Below are 17,997 nucleotides of genomic sequence, written 5' to 3'. Positions count from 1 at the left end.
ACACTCACTCTTGGATATGTATCTTTTTCTTTGATTTCTTTCAATGTCTCCTATTGTTTCATGCCAACATCACTTCTGCCATGTAGCCATCTGCTTAAGCAATTTACAGACCTTTATATTTTTTGTGTATATTTTTCTTCCCTTTTACCCTTGTTCAGTTCCTTCCCAAGCAGTATTTTTGTGTTGCCTTGTACTTCTGTTATTCAGTGGTAGGAACATGTACATATAAAAGCCTGTTCAAGTTGTGGACTTTGTTTTGTATTTTATTCTCCTGACATCCTGCTAGATGACACCGAATGGATTTGGACTGAGAGGACAGGTGAACAACTGCAAACATCTCTGTGACCTACACAAATCATCTAGCAGAACAGTTGCGCTCATCCATAATTCGAACCACCACCTTTCCAAAACAACTTTTGTTTCCATTTCGCCTTCTAATTCTTAAATTTTGTATTTTGAGCATTTAACTTGGAACCTTTTCACAAGTTAAATAATTTAGGGGCTTGATTGGATTTTAAACAGGTTTATAAGTGGCTTCCTCGAACAAGATGAATAATGTTGTAAAGAATGAGTGTGGTGGAAACTTTCCCATTTATTTATTTTTTATTTAGAGATACAGCACTGAAACAGGCCCTTCGGCCCACCGAGTCTGTGCCGACCATCAACCACCCATTTATACTAATCCTACATTAATCCCATTACCCTCTCACATCCCCACCTTCCCTCAAATCCCCTACCACCTACCTATACAAGGGGCAATTTATAATGGCCAATTTACATATCAACCTGCAAGTCTTTGGCTGTGGGAGGAAACCGGAGCACCCGGCGAAGCCCCACGCGGTCACAGGGAGAACTTGCAAACTCCACACAGGCAGTACCCAGAATCGAACCCGGGTCACTGGAGCTGTGAGGCAGCAGTGCTAACCACTGTGCCACTGAGCCGCCCCTTGTGTGAGATAATAGATTTGTACTTTGCCAAAACTATTTAAACACATAGTGCCAGTATAAAATGTTTAAAAATATAATACTTAATACAGGTAAGCCATCCATCTTCAGCCAGAAGTGCCATGTGGATGATCCATCGCAGCCTCTTCCGGAGGTCCCCAGCATCACAGATGCCAGTCTTCAGCCAATTCGATTCACTCCACAAGTGGAAATGGAAGGGAGAGAGGAACTCAAGAAAATTACATCACCAGGGAAGTGGTAGTGAGCTAATTGTTGGAGCTGAGCGCTGACAAGTCCCCGGGTCCTGATGGACTTCATCCTAGGGTCTTAAAAGAAGTGGCTAGTGAGATAGTGAGATTTTCATTTTCCAAAATTGCCTAGATTTGGGAAAGGTTCCATTAGATTGGAAAATAGTGAATGTAACTCCTTTATTCAAAAAGTGATGGAGACAGAAAGCAGGAAACTACAGGCCAGTTAGCTTAACATTTGTCATTGGGAAAATGTTAGAAGCTATTATTGAAGACGTTATAACAGGGCACTTCGAAAAATTCAAGGTGATCAGGCAAAGTCAACATGGTTTTGTGAAAGGGAAATCATGCTTAACCAATTTTTTTTATTCATGGGATGTGGGCATTGCTGGCTGGGCCAGCATTTATTGACCATCCCTAACTGCCCTTGAAAAGGTGGTGGTGAGCTGCCTTCTTGAACCGCTGCAGTCCATGTGGGGTAGTTACACCCACGGTCCAATTTATTGGAGCTCTTTGAAGAAGTAGCATGTGCTGTGGATACAGGGGAAACCAGTCAATGTACTGTACTTGAATTTCCAGAAGGCATTTGATAAGGTGCCATATCAAAGGTTATTGTGGAAAATAAAAGCTCATGGGTGTAGGGGGTAACATATTGGCATGGATAGAAGATTGGCTAGCTAACAGAAAACAGAGAGTAGGCATAAATGGTTCATTTTCTGGTTGGCAAGATGTAACCAGTGGTGTACCACAGGGATCAGTGCTAGGACCTCAACTTTTTACAATTTATATAAATGACTTGGATGAAGGAACCAAAGGTCTGGTTGCTAAATTTGCTGATAAGACAAAGGTAGGAAAGTAAGTAGTGAAGAGGACATAAGGAGTCTACAAAAGGATATAGATAGCTTAAATGAGTGGGCAATGATCTGGAAAATGTGGGAAAATGTGAAGTTATCCATTTTGGCAGGAAGAATGAAAAAGAAGCATATTATCTAAATGGTGAGAGATTGCAGAGCTCTAAGATTCAGAGGGAGCTGGCTGTCCTAGTGCATGAATCCCAAAAGGTTAGTATTCAGGGACACGACGTAATTAGGAAAGCTAATAGAATGCTATTGTTTATTGCAAGGAGAATTAAATACAAAAGTAGGGAGGTTATGCTTCAGTTTTACAGGGCACTACTGAGACTACAACTGGAGTACTGTGTACAGTATTGGTCTCCTTATTTAAGGAAAGATGTAAATGCGTTGCAAACGGTTCAGAGAAGGTTTACTAGACTAATACCTGGAATGGGTGGGTTGGCTTATGAGGAAAGGTTGGACAGGTTAGGCTTGTATCCGCTAGAGTTCAGAAGAAGAAGCGACTTGATTGAAACATACAAGATCCTGAGGGGTCTTGAAAAAGGTGGACGTGGAAAGCATGTTTCCCCTTGTGGGAGAATCTATAACTAAGGGTCACTGTTTAAAAATAAGGGGTCACCCACTTAAGACAGAGATGAGGAGAATTTTTTTCTCTGAGGGTCATGAATCTTTGGAATTCTCTTCCTCAAAAGGCTGTGGAAGCAGAGTCTTTGAATATTTTTAAGGCAGAGGTAGATAGATTCTTGATAAGCAAAGGGGTGAAAGGTTTTCGGGGGGGGGGGGGGGGAAATGTGGAGTCGCGGTTACAATCAGATCAGCCATGATCTTGTTGAATGGCGGAGCAGGCTCGAGGGGCCGAGTAGCGTATTCCTGCTCCTAATTCATATGTTTGTTTGTATGGATGTTCGTATTCAGTGAGAAGAAATTTCTGTTCATCCAGTACTGGATAGTGTATAGATAGTCTGATAATTTAGAGACAATGGAGGGGTCAAGAGAGGTGGTGGTGATGTTGAGCAGGGTGTCATCGGTACACATGTGGAAACTAAAGATGTTTCATAGATGATGTTGCTGAAGGACAACATGAGGATGACAAATAGGAGGGGACTAAGGATAGATCTTTGAGGGACTCCAAAGGTAAAGGTGCGGGAGTGGGAAGAGAAGCCATTGCAGGTGATTCTCTGTCCACAATTGGATAGATAAGAAAGGAACCAGGCAAGTGCAGTCCGACCTAGCTGAATAACAATGCAGAAGCATCGGAGGAAGATGGCATGGTGAGCCAGATCAAAGGTTGCAGACAGGTTGAAAAGGACGAAGAGGGACAGTTTACCTTAGTCACAGTCACATTGGATGTCATTTGTGACTTTGATAAGAGCCCTGTGATGGGGTGAAAACCTAATTGGATGGATTCAAATATGGAAATCCATGAAAGAGGAAAGAGAACTGTCATGAAGACCCCCACCTGTTAAGAATGAGGCATATTAAATTTTGTCACATGAACATTAATTTTAAACCTCATCATGGTCCTGTAGTTTTTTTTGTCAGAATATGTGATTTGCCTTTAAGGCTTGCAAGGGATCAGCACTGCTTTAAGAACCAGCAAGCCTCAGGAGTTATAGGAAGGTGCATTTTCGTTGCCTTAGAAATGCCATTTGGTGACTGCGATTCAAAGGGTGCATTCTCAATACCATGCAAACAGCCACCGGGAGCGAGTCTCATGCGATACATTTGTTACAATTCAGTTTTTGAACTGGCTTTTGTGGAAGACCGTTTGTTCGAACAGACACAGACAGCTGTGATGAGCACACCTGAAAAAGAGCTCTCAACCATTTAAACTAAAGGAAGTAGATTTTAGTCTGTTTAATTATTATCTCTCAAAATTCTAAAAAAAAAAGTCAAGCCAAAACAGAGATTGCTGGCAATTTAAACTGAAGAAAGGGAAGTTAGACTGTGACAATCTTTTATCCCTCAAAAACTCTCAAGTCAGATCGATTCTGTTGAAAGTGTTTGCAAGTCGTTAATTGTTGAAATTTGCTGGAGAAGGAAAGCAACATTCTGGAAGGACATCGAGCAACATCCTGTGAAGACTTCAAGCAACACTGGAATGTAAATTTGCAAGGACTCTTATTTTTTCCTATTTTAAATGCTGTTTATATCTTCATAGTGTTTGGCGGGCAGCCATAAAGACAGGGCTAAAATGTGGCGAGTCGAAGAGACTTAGTAGTTGGCAGGAAAAAAGACAGAGGCGAAAGGGGAGAGCCAACTGTGCAACAGCCCCGACAAACAAATTTCTCTGCAGCACCTGTGGAAGAGCCGGTCACTCTAGAATTGGCCTTTATAGCCACTCCAAGCGCTGCTTCACAAACCACTGACCACCTCCAGGCGCGTATCCATTGTCTCTCGAGATAAGGAGGCCCAAAAGAAGAGTGTTTAAGAATTTAGTTCTTGCAATTAAAGAGTTAATTTGTTGATTTAAAGAAACCTGGTTTGGTTAGCCTCATTCGGGGGTTAATAGGTGGTACAACTTGGCTGGGTCTTTCTTTAATTTCGAAAGAATTCAATGATATATTAGGCAATCTGTGGAGTGACTAGATTGAATTATCAGCGCGTCTCTCCCACCACAATTAGAATTGTATATTTTGATTGGGGGCTTTGACTGGAGCGGTTGGTCGTATCAACTGTTGCTAGAGCGGAGAGATGACTTGTTTAAAGAGATCAGCTGTAGCTAATAAAAAATTTGCATTCTAAGAGACAGTCGCCTAGGAAAAGACAATGGGAAGTGCTCACTGATTCAATTAACAGAGATTGGTCTGGGCAATGGCGATTCACATCTTGTCAGTGTAAGAGACAGCACTACATCCCCCCATTGAGAGCTTGGAAATCCACAAACCACAGGAGAGGTTGTTCCCAAATAAGGGGTTGGTCACATGACTAACCTGCTGGCCAACTTGGAGTTTTGAACTCACAGGACCGTTTGAAGAAAGAGACTGCAGATTGCAACTGAACTTGGAAGGAGAGAGTCTTTCTCCCTCACTAATCTCCAGATCCACTGAAGTTACTTAAACCTCAAGAGAGAAGACTCCTACATCGAAACAAGTTTTAATGCATGCACTGGACCCCAACGAAATGGCAAGGCTTACCAGCAACCAAAGACTCCACATCGAACTCAAAAGGACCGTAAATAGAAACCAGCTATTGCCTCAAAGTTTTCCCCCTTTATTCTTTCTATTTTTTCTGTCTCTAACTGCGTGTGTTTATCGCATACGCATGCTAGCTTGGTCGCGTCACATATTCGTAGTCGTTAACCGAATTAGAGTTTAAGATTAATAATCTTCTACCTGCCTTGTATAAATCTAAGAAAACCTGTCTGATTGATTTATTTGCCTTACAAATGGAAAGCAGTCAACAAGGATTCACTGAGGGGGAGTGTTACAGTTAAACCAGGCAATGGCGGAGAGGGAACCCCTAGACCCCTTCTCACTTGTTCGTAACAAGAACCATTTTAGTAAACTTGTATAGAGTGAATAGGAATCCTTCGCTGCTCAGCTCCTGACACCCAATAAATATGCCCACGAGCAGACCACTTAGTATTTGCATTGTGCAGAAATGCACCAGAACAACTTATTTTGGTTACATACATAACTGCTAAAAGTATTACTTTAACTTAATTACGTGCCAACAACTTCAGGAATGCAAACAGCAAGAAATATGTTATTTTACGTCACCAAATAGGCTGCTTAGTCTCAGCAGCAGTAACAATTTGCTGGTAAAGTATGTCGACAAGAATTTCCTGACAACATAAGGTCTTGCAAAATTTTGATTTAATTTTCCTTAACCCCAAATTAATAAAGCAAAGTTTGCTGCGAGCCCAACCAAGCATTCATCAGTTGCAGAACTAGTCTGTAAGAGGGCTTCTGAGCTGATCAATAAATCCATTGTGTGTGTGTTATAACAACCATGCCATGGTTATAACTCCTTCACAGAATACCAATCGTGATAGCCCATTAAAGGACAGCTCAAAAAGGGGAATAAATTGTTTATTTTCACAGGATAGTATTTCAGAAAATTCTCAGCAGACACTCTTGGTTTTCTTAAATCCTAACAGCAAGCCATGTAAAGGAGTAAGTTATAGCCATTAAAAGACAATGTACACAAATAGGAGCTGTCAGGATCCCAAGTTCCCTTGGGGAAGGTGACCCACACCAGGCCTAAGTTGGCTGGAAGTACAGTAACCTCAGGAAATTTGAGCAGAACCCAGATACACTAGGAACCAGGTTATGTTAGTTAATTCAAGATACTGGCTTTTATCACCATGTTGGGATTTGGTATTGAAACAAGAGGGAAGTTCTGTTTCTGAAATGGAGGATGTAGAAAACAAAACAAAAATAATGATGATATTTGCTTAATTGTGTAACTGGCTTTTATACAGAAAAAATACTCAGTATTGCAGGTGGTCCCAATTTTTTTTATATAACACACGAGGAGGGCCTCAGAAACAAAAACCCTTGGGTTAGAAGAAATGTACTATTAGAACATGCAATAGGTTACCACAAGAGGCCACTTAATTAGAGACTATACCATCATTTGAAAAGGAATTGGTTAAGTACTTGAAAATAAATCGAAAGGATACAGGTAAAATGTAGAGAAATTGTACCAAGGTCTGGTTAAGAGCTAGCACCAGCAGTCTAATGGGCTGAATGGCTTCGTCCTGTGCTGTAAATTTTTATGATTTTATACCTTGCACTACTTCACATCTTCTAGGCCAGCCACTCAATCCCATTGATTTTAGCTACTTTGCATGGGAAATGTTGCCATTGTCCAGGACCCAAACACCCACTGCATCTGAAACAGCAAGTTGTACATATTTTCCCTAATTTAGTATATTGTATTTGTTACACAAGCAGGCTCATCAACAATGGGGGAGACCAAACACAAAATACGTGATCAATCAGCTTTGATAAACATTTCAATTCTGTCCACAAGTCCGACCCTGGCCTCCTTGTTGCTCACCACTTTAACTAGTCACCCCTATCCTACTCTGACCTTGCAGTCTAATTTTCTACACCGTTACAATAAATAGTATCTCAACTTTCTGGTGGGCATTCTGCAACTCTCTGATCTGAACATGACTGTAGTAGCTTCAGACTTTAGCTATACCCTCCAGCAGTGGGTGTTACCAAAGAATCTATCAATGTCCAGAGGGAGGGGAGATGAGCTGAACTTGCACCGACTAGTCCATGGAGGAGCTGGTGTTTTCCTTTTCTCACACCCCGTGGGTCTCCCATGTTTTGCGTGCATTTTCTGTTTTGGTTCTCATTTTCTCACAATTTTTCTTATATGGATCTTTTTTCTGTCCTTTCATCTTCGCAATTGCGCTTTATATAATTTAACTGTTTTCTATTAAGCAGTTTTCTGGTCATTTAATCCACCCCTCTCTATAATTGGCATATCTGCTGTATTCTCCCACTCATCAACCCATTCTATGTTCAATATTTCCAACACTTACAAAATGACCTTTCAATCTTCAGTTTGAATGAAGGATACACTTCACAATCACCATAATCTGCCTTTTCTTTCTACAGATGCTGACTGACCTGATGCATTTACCCAGCATGTTTTAGTTTTGCCATGTTAGCAATGTCCTTTGGAATACTAAATGCACCCATGATATTGAAGACAGTGAGCAACAAAAACTATTTGAAATCAAAAATCTCAGATTTAGAGACTTTATTCTTTCTTCAAAATGCCAACTAGAAGTTACAACACAGAGTTAAGCCATACAGCCCAACCCAGTTTGACTTAGTCCCCATGCGAGGAAAGAGCCCATGTTTACCCAACCTGTTTGATGTCCATTAAACTCCTTTTCCTTCATTCATCCTTCCAATCTAATCTTGAATGTTGGCATAGTTCTCAACCAGCAGCCCTGGAAAATGAATTCCACAGCTTTGCAGCTCTTCATGTAAACAAGTTTCTGCTCCTCTCTGTTCCAAATCTTTACATTTACTCTTTTATCTCTGGCCCTTCATTCTAGCAGATATAAATCATAGTTAACAATGTGATAAAATTGACACAATTATAACACGCTATGGAAATTTATTCAATTATGTTAACTTAAAACTTGCCATAAAGTGGTAAAACACTTGAACAAACTAATCAAAGTTATTGTTTTTGAAATATTGTGTTTGCATTAGATAATCCAACAGTTGAGTTTAACTTTAATGGGGAAATTACATCTAATGTAGTTATATTAGAGTTAACAAGTTTACCAGATAGGAAAGTGAAAAGGGACTGCTAAAAGCATAGAGGCTGGTTTTAATTTTTCTTCTCTTTTATTGAAGCAAACATAGTTTACATGCAAAACTCTCATTTGTGCAAAAATACAAGCACTTTGTAACACACTGGGGTGAAATATCAACTGTTAGCACAGAAAAACCTGGTCATCTTAGAATAATTTACGTCATCAGCATTGCCTGTTAAAATAGTTGATATTGGCAAGATTAACACTCTTACATTTCAATCTTGAGGTTTTTATCATCTAAATTATTTATGTTGGGTAAATGGGATTGAGATATTCAGCCTGACAGTGCAAAGGATTTAAATTAATATAACGAGACAAGCAACAGGGTGGTTCAATAATTGTGTCAATTTGATTATTTGTGTAATGAATTTGGTTCCCACTTACAGTTTCAGTACCCTTTCCCTGGCTAATTATCTCAATAAAGGTCATTATTTCTTAGGGAAAAAAAGGTATGTTCATAATGAAGGAGTAAAATGGTACTTTTTAAGAAAAATTTCACCACTGGCATTAACATTCTACATTTTAGTATAATTAGCCACGATGGAGAAAGAAAATGATACTAGGTGCCACCACAAAATGACTTGCATTTATATAGCACTTTTCACTACCACCGGACATCTCAAAGCACTCTATGGCCAAAGAAGCACTTTGAAGTGTAGTCACTGTTGAAGTGTAGGAAATACGGCAGCCAACTTGCGTACAGCAAACTCCCACAAACAGATAATAACCAGATAATCTGTTTTTGTGATGTTAAGGGATAAATGTTATCCACAACACTATGGATAACTCCCCTGCTCCTCTTCAAAATACTGCCATGGCATCTTTTACTTCCACCTGAGCATGCAGATGGGGCTTCAGTTTAATGCCTCATCTGAAAGACAGCACCTCCGACAGTGCAGCACCTCCTCAGTACTGCACCGGAGTGTCAGCCTTGATTTTTGTGCTCAAGCCCTGGAGTGGGACTTGAATCCACAACCTTCTGACTCAGAGGCAAGAGTGCTACCAACGGAGTCATGGCTGACACCTACTCAATAAATAGTCAAGTCGAGAGGTAACAATAGCATGGATGATCATGTATATATATATGCCTTGTTGTTGGATTTAATTCCCACTCTGTTTTTATTTCCAAAATATACTTTATTCATAAAAAAACTGTAAAAAATACATTACAAAACAGTTCTAAAAAGCACAAAGTCAAATAATACAAAGAGTGCAAAAGAGATCAGTTTCCTTCAATACAGGAGTGAGTTGCCTCACAACCCTTCCATTTCATTTTACAGCAAAATAAATATTTTCTGGATACAGTTGAGAGATTTCCCATGGATCCAGCCCCCCAGTTCACCTTGGTGGGGGGGGGACCTTACACAGTGGTCTTTCCCCATTGTGCCTTTGCCGCAGCTGCCCCAAGCTTTAGTACATCCCTCAGCACGTAGTCCTGGACCTTGGAATGTGCCAGTCTGCAACATTCGGTCATGGACAACTCTTTACGCTGGAAGACCAGCAAGTTTTGGGCAGACCAAAGGGCGTCTTTCACCGAATTGATTGTCCTCCAGCAGCAGTTGACGTTTGTCTCGGTGTGCGTCCCTGGGAACAGCGTGTAGAGCACAGACTCCTGTGTTACAGAGCTGCTTAGGATGAATCTCGACAAAAACCACTGCATCTCTTTCCACACCTGCTTTGCAAAGACACATTCCAGAAGGAGGTGGGCGACCGTCTCTTCCCCACCACAGCCACCTCAAGGGCATTGTGCGAAGGGGGAAAGACTTCGGGAGTGCATGAAGGCTCTTCTCACCACCAGCCAAGCTACATCTTGGTGCTTGTTTGAACGTTCTGGTGAGAAGACATTCCACCAAATGACTTTGACGGTCTGCTCGGGGAACCATCCGACAGGATCCACCATCTCCTTTCCCCGTAGGGCCTTGAGGACGTTCTGTGCAGACCACTGCCTGACGGATTGGTGGTCAAAGATGTTTTTCCGCAGAAACTTTTACACGAAGGATAGGTGGTACAGCACAGTCCAACTGGATGGAGCGTTTCGCGACAATGTGACCAGGCCCATCCTTCGCAACACCGGGGACAGATAGAACCTCAGCACGTAGTGACACTTGGAGTTTGCCTACTGGAGGTCTACACACAGCTTGATGCAGCCACACACGAAGGTGGTCATCAGGATGAGGGCGATGTTGGGTACATTTTTGCCGCCCTTATCCAGAGGTTTGAACATCGTGTCCCTCCGGACCCAGTCCATTTTGGATCCCCAGATGAAGCGGAAAATGGCTCGGGTGACCACCACAGCGCAGGAGTGGGGTATGGGCCAGACCTGCGTCATGTACAGCAACAACGTGAGCGCCTCACACCTGATGACCAGGTTCTTACACATAATGGAGAGAGATCGCTGCTCCCACATGCTCATCTTATGTTGTACCCTGGCTACTCGCTCCTTCCAGGTTTTGGTGCACGCCCCGGCCCTTCCAAACCATATCCCCAGCACCTTCAGGTAGTCTGACCTGACGGTGAATGGGACAAAGGATCGGTCAGCCCAGTTCCCAAAGAACATGGCCTCGCTCTTGCCATGGTTAACTTTGGCTCCCGAGGCCAGTTGGAACTGGTCGCAGATGCTCATCAGTCTGCGCATGGACAGCGGGTCCGAGCAGAAGACGGCGACGTCATCCATGTACCGGCAGGTTTTAACCTGAGTGCCTCCACTGCCTGGGATTGTCACCCCTCTTATGCTCGCATCCTTCCTAATAGACTCAGCAAAGGGTTCAATACAGTAAACAAACAAGACAGGGGAGAGAGGACAGCCCTGTCTGACTCCAGATTGGATCAGAAAACTTTCTGATTCCAACCCATTGATTGAGACTGCGCTACTGATGTTTATGTAGAGCAGTTTGATCCAATTCCAGATTTCTTCCTCAAACCCCATTTTGGAAAGCACGTCCATCATGTAGGTGTGCGATATCCTGTCAAAAGCCTTCTCCAGGTCCAGGCTGATGAGGCAGGTGTTCACCCTCCTGTCCCGTACATAAGCAATAGTATCCCTGAGTAGCGCGAGACTATCAGAGATCTTCCTGCCGGGTACAGTGCAGGTCTGATCGGGGTGAATCACCAACTCCAGAGCAGACTTGACTCGACATTTATGACTTTTGACAGAATCTTGCAGTCAGCATTAAGCAGCAAGATGGATCGCCAATTTCTGATTTCTGCCCTTTCCCCTTGTAGATGAGGTGATGATGCCTTTCCTCATGGATTCTGACATGCTGCTGGCCAGGAGCATACTCTCGTATACTTCCAGCAGGTCCAGGCTGACCCAGTCCCACAGAGCCGAATACAACTCAACCGGTAAGCCATCGCTTCCGGGAGTTTTACTCGTCTCGCAGGACTTGACTGTCTTTGTCAGCTTGTCCAGAGTTAGTGGCTTGCCCAGTCTCTCCCTCATGCTGTCATCGAAGACCTCTGTGATAGATGACAGGAAGGACTGGGAGGATCTGCTGTCTGTGGGCTTCGCATCATACAGCTCAGCATAAAAGGATTTGCTGATCCTTAGTATGTCGGACTGCGAAGATGTTACCGAGCCATCCTCTTCCTTCAGGCTTCTGATAACAGAGCTCTCTCTGAGTACCTTTTGGAAGAAGTAACGCGAGCATGTCTCATCCTGCTCAATGGAGCGGACTCTGGACCGGAAGATGATCTTGGAGGCCTCCGTGGCAAAGAGCGAGGCCTGCTGACTCTTCACCTCATGGAGGTCCTCCTTGAGCTCGACCTCCATCCTCTGCAGCTGGAGCAGATTTTGCCTACTTTTCTGGAGTAGGGACATTTCTCTGTCTCTCTTTCGCCCTCTGAACACCTTTGAAGATAAAAGAACCTCTTGATGTTCTCCTTGGTCGCCTCCCACCAGTGAAATGGAGACTCAAAGACGGGTTTCACGGTCCTCCAACCTTTGTAATCCCTTTTGAGTTCCTCAAAGTTCTCTGGGGTTAGTAGTGTAGCATTGAGCTTCCATATCCCCCTGCCAACCCGCTGGTCATCCTGTAAGTGACAGCCAGTAAGAGGCAATGGTCGGAGAAAAACACCGGCTTGATGTCGGTGGATCTGACTGTGACAGCACGGGACACAAACAGGAAGTCAATCCTGGAACGGGCAGACCCGTCCGTTTTTGACCATGTGCATCTACGCTGCGCTCTGTCTGCAGGTTTGCTGAAGATGTGGTGCAGTATGGCATCTTTTACTGTTTCTATTAGGAATCTGGTAATAGCGTCCAGTTTGCTGTCGTCTCTGCCGGATCGTCCAGCTGCATCAATGGTGCAGTTGAAGTCACCGCCTAGAATGACCGGCCTGGATGTCGCCAGCAGCAGTGGGAGCTGCTGGAAGATGGTCAGCTGCTCGCTGCATTGAACCGGGGCGTACACGTTGATCCATCGGAGTGGAGAATTGTTGTACATTACTGTTACGAGGAGGCGACCGCCCACCACCTCCTTAACTTCGGAGATGGTGAAGTTACCTCCCCGCAGCAGAATACCCAGGCCAGAGGAATGGGAATCATTACCCCCTGACCAGATCGATGGCCTGTGGTACCACCATCGCGACCATTGCCTGCAGGTGCTGAGGTGTGGTATTCCACACTCCTGCAGAAACAGTAGGTCGGCTTTGACCTTGGCGAGGTAATCCAAGGTTGAAACACATTGCTTAGTGGATTTAATGCTACGCACATTAATTAAAGCAATCCTTATACCCTTTTTTTTTTAAAAAGTTAGTTGTTGCTTCCCACACCATTTGTCCTTGCTAGTCCCAGTCCTTCATGATGTTCCTGCATACCCATAGTGTACGCAAGCTGTTTCACATTCGTTGGGCTCAGAAACCCCTCCTGGTTTCACATGCAGGGTTTGTTCCGCTGGGGTGACATCGGTGGGGGGAGGGGGGGGGGGGGGGTCTTGTAGGCAGCAAGGATTGGGCTGTCCTCTGCTGTTCTCCTCTGTTCCTCCTCGAAAACATCACTGCTCCCGGCTTCCCGGAGCTGGAGTGCGCCAGCAGTGTCTTTAGTCTCGGTGTCCCGGAGCTGGGATGTGCTGGCCATGTCGCTAGGTGTGGCGCTTTGGGTTTGGGGCACGCCAGGCCCATCACAGCTTCCAGTGCCCAAGCTGGGGGGCTTTATCTTCCAGCTCCTTTGAGTTCTGCCACTTCTTTTGAAGGTGCCGTTGTTCCGGCACTTACTCGTCCAGTGAAGAGGAACTGCTGTAGTCTGTCTCAGACGGTAACCTCCTCTTGCCACTGGTTTGGGTGGTGGCCTGTTCCGCTTTTGGAGGTTTTTTCTTTGTGGTTTTCCTTTGTACCACTTGCCACTGACCTGTTTGTCCACCTGCTGCCTCCTCCTCCATTGATTCTGTCTGTGGAGGAGGGGTTTCTGGGCACAGGGTAGGTGCTGGGTCGCTGGTTTCAGCTGCCTCCCCTTTCTTCTCCTTCTCAGGTTGACCTTCCACGCTGCGGAGAGGATTGTTTGTCTCCTTCCCAGCACCAGATGCCTTCGTCGTACCTTCTCCCAGCCTTTCCTTGGACCTTGCCGCCTGAGCATAACTGAGGCAGCGTTTGGGGCAGGTTTTGTAGAGGTGGCCTGCCTCACTGCACAAGTTGCAACACTTACTCTGCTTACAGTCCTTGGTCTGATGGCCTTCCTTCTTGCAGACGACTGTGCTGCAGTTAGCTGCCAGGTGACCAGATTTGCCACAGGTGCGACAAACTCTGGGCTGCCCAGCACAGACCAAGAAGCTTCGACTTCCCCCGATAGCAAAGCTGGAGGATGGATGATGGCTCCATTGGCATTGACCTTCAAAAGGTCACCTTGACCTGCCGCTTGCTGGTGCAAATCCAAAATGGGTCCTTGACATCAGTGCTGCTGCCGGCCACCTCAATGTACCTGGTGAGAAAGGTGAGTACATCCACCACGGGAACATGGGGGTTGTAGAGGTGAATGGTCACCACCCGGTCACGTTGTGACGGCAGCGTGAAAATTGACTCCACTGTGAGGATCGACAGCAGCGCCAGGTTCCCTTTCTCCTTGAACGTCTTCAGGAACTTCATGCATCCCGCCACATTCTTGAACGTCACGTCGAAATATCCACTGCTGGGGAAATCCTGCAGGCAGATGTCCATAGCTTGGAATCCACAGCAATCAATGAGGATTTTTTTGATGAAGAAGGTGTGATCAACCGGTGCATCTCCTTCCTTGTCCTTCATTACCACCCAAACGGTGTTACGCACTTCCTGGTCTGAAGCTCAAAGATTGGATATAGCCATTTTACTCAAAGCATACCCAGGATCAAAAACCACTGATCATGGTTTCTTCCCTGCCAAGTAAGCACTGATAAAAACAGATACTACACTTGATCTCAGCCAAAAGGCCGAGAAGCGAAAGTGTTACTAAGCCAAATTGACATCAAGTATTTAAGGCATGAAGTAATGATGAACTCAGTACCTTGCTCTATGGCAGCGAGGCCTGGACAACTTATGTCAGCCAAGAGCGACGTCTCAATTCATTCCATCTTCGCTGCCTCTGGAGAATACTTGGCATCAGGTGGCAGGACCGTATCTCCAACACAGAAGTCCTCGAGGCGGCCAACATCCCCAGCTTATACACACTACTGAGTCAGCGGCGCTTGAGATGGCTTGGCCATGTGAGCCGCATGGAAGATGGCAGGATCCCCAAAGACACATTTTACAGCGAGCTCACCACTGGTATCAGATCCACCGGCCGTCCATGTCTCCGCTTTAAAGACGTCTGCAAACGTGACATGAAGTCCTGTGACATTGATCACAAGTCGTGGGAGTCAGTTGCCAGCGTTAGCCAGAGCTGGCGGGCAGCCATAAAGGCGGGGCTAAAGTGTGGCGAGTCGAAGAGACTTAGCAGTTGGCAGGAAAAAAGACAGAGGCGCAAGGGGAGAGCCAACTGTGTAGCAGCCCCAACAAACAAATTTTTCTGCAGCACCTGTGGAAGAGCCTGTCACTCTAGAATTGGCCTTTATAGCCACTCCAGGCACTGCTCCACACACCACTGACCACCTCCAGGCACTTACCCATTGTCTCTCGAGATAAGGAGACCAAAGAAGAATGATGAACTACTGATCTCATTCATGTCACTTTTGGGTGGCACTGGGCATAAATGTTTCCTCATTTGAAAGACAAGGAGGTGCATCTCCAAATAGCTCTGGCTGTCCTGTAAATCTTGGTAGAGATTGGTAGAGGCATTGCCATGGCAATCAGAGTTCACTTGCCAACCAATCAGCACTCTCTTCTCATGCAGTATAAATTGTTGTTTTCCCTTACATTGGTTATTTATGCAATTGTCCTGATGAGTGCAAGATGAAAAAAATTCGACAACATGTCTCTAATTTGAGCAGTATTCTAGTTATTTATATTTCCAATATTTAGAGACCTATTCTCTAGCTATGACTCCCATCACCAATGGAAACATACCTGCATCCTTGTTGCAACAATAAAACCATCTCTAAACTATGACTAAGTGTTTGAGGACTGTCTTGACCTACAGGTTTTCAGTAGCCTGTTTTTAACCAGATTACAATTTTGAACTTTTGCCTGGTGAACAGTGTGCCTTGACTGAGTTCCCATATGTTTTGCAGTTGATGTTAAATCTCCATTTTGTATTCTGAAATACAATACTAGAGATACATGTTCCAATAAAGGGTGGGTCATTCACCAACATAGTAAAACACTAATTAAAGGCTATTTTTTCTAACAGTTTTCTTGAGCTGCCAGTTATACTAGTTTGTGCAGAAATGCTGATCAGCCTTTCAAAGAAATTTAAACATAAATTAAATTAACATTTAAACATGTGCACGAGAAAGTTTTAAAAAGTTATAAATATATCTACCACTCATAACAGTCAGCGTAAGGAGGAAGGGGTCAATTTTATAAATAGAAGTAAAAGCAGTACAGGAAAATAAAATTTGGTCCGAATTACTTGTGATTTTTAAAAAGCCCACGAGACAACTAGGACTACTCTGTAGGAACAATTTTCTTTGAAAGAAATACATATTTGTCTTTCCATTTAACACCATTGAACATTAATTTTACATTTAATTTATACAATTAGTCTTGCATATCAACAATTTATCTCTATGTATCCCCTCACCCCATCTCCAGACCTGGTTAAACAACATAGTAGGGATTGCATTGCATCTCTCACCCTGTCATATGTTGCCAAGGAAACAGACCACAGGTGAGCCACAACACCTATACTTGCTAACTTTCTTGTTCATTTTTTTTTCAACAACATTAATTCAAAGCCTCTCACATTTGGCAAAACTTTACATAAAAAGCAGTTACCATATTTTTTTAAAAGGAAAGGCTACCACTTGTAATGCAAGTACAAACAGGCACCAAAGGTTCATCTTATATGCAGCTGGTTAGTGTTTAGCAGTAATTTAAATCTTTAGTCTAAACCAACCAGCAGCAAATGTTGAGACTACAAGGTGATTTTTTTTTAAAAAACAGGAATGGCCTTTAACATACAAGTGTTTAAAATTTAAGGGGTTCCCTCCTCTTCACTGTATTCCCCCATTTTTCCAAAGACATATTAACTGTTGCCACAAATGTAAATAAGGCAGTATAGTCCCAGGACTCTTCCATCCTCTCCCTGCCCCTGTCTCCTGCTGCTCTGAATTGACCCTCGGAAATGAGAGTCCAGGGGCAGGATTTTTATTAAAACGCAAGGGTGGGAACGAGATGGGCGGTAGCTTAAACCTGCCCCTGGGGTCGGTCTGCTGTTTTCCAAATTTTAAAAGGCTTCGCCAAGAGCCAGAGGAACCAACCCGCCTGAGATCACTAAACAGCCTGTTAAGACATTTAACGAGCTTGTCAGCTTGTTAAGGTCCAGTATTGAATTTTCTTTTGAAAGCATGGGATCCATGCAGGGAACCAACCATGACAGGAAGGAGGAGGTACAAACAAGATGGGAAGCCACTCAGAATGGTGGGACAGCAGCAAGAGGCTTCATCAAAAAGAGACGGCCCAGAAACGGCCCTCACCCACAGGCAACCAGTTATAGAGTGAGGAGAATTACCTGTCATATCTCCTCACTCTTGACAAGGGCAGTTGGTAATGGAGGGTGTGGTAGTAGACAAGTCCCTCAGCTTACAGGCCTCATGAGGGGCGCCTAAGAAAACTGTACATTCCAATAGAAAGGAAGAAAGACCTAACAGGAAATGGGATTAATTTACTCAGATTGGATCATGAGCAGCAGCATCTGCAGGAGCAGGAGCAGAGGCAGACCCCTGGGCAATAGGGGAACAGCAGTCAGGAACGAAGAGCAGGAAAACACAAAGCCAATATCCTCAGCAGAGGGTCATCCATCAAAGGAGAAGTTACCTGGAAATGTTGGAGTGTCAATGCCATGGAAGATTGCGCCTGTCCAGGCAGATGGTTGCTGACTTGTGTGCCCTCATTGAGGGTCATCTGAGGGCTCACAGGAACAGTGGCCATGGCCTTCCTGTGGCTGTAAAAGTCACAGTGGCCTTGCACTTTTTTACAACCAGGTCCTTCCAAGGAGCAGCAGCAGACAATGGTCACATCTTGCAGGCAGCAGAACATCATTGCATCACAGAGGTAATGGATGCTCTGTTCAAGAGGGCAGGTGATTACGTGG

The 17,997-nt window shown here is 44.2% G+C and overlaps 1 protein-coding gene and 1 pseudogene across 7 annotated transcripts in view; both read right to left on the bottom strand.

Annotated features, from left to right (window-relative positions):
- Positions 1-17,997, bottom strand: part of piezo1 (piezo type mechanosensitive ion channel component 1 (Er blood group)) — a 394,374-nt gene that overhangs the window by 334,069 nt on the left and 42,308 nt on the right. The window lies entirely within an intron of this gene.
- On the bottom strand, positions 14,615-14,749 carry LOC137379305 (U2 spliceosomal RNA; annotated as a pseudogene).

This window comes from Heterodontus francisci, chromosome 17 (assembly GCF_036365525.1).
Source record: "Heterodontus francisci isolate sHetFra1 chromosome 17, sHetFra1.hap1, whole genome shotgun sequence".
In the NCBI taxonomy this organism is placed as follows: Eukaryota; Metazoa; Chordata; class Chondrichthyes; order Heterodontiformes; family Heterodontidae; genus Heterodontus; species Heterodontus francisci.
This window is presented reverse-complemented; position numbering and strand designations above follow the sequence as displayed.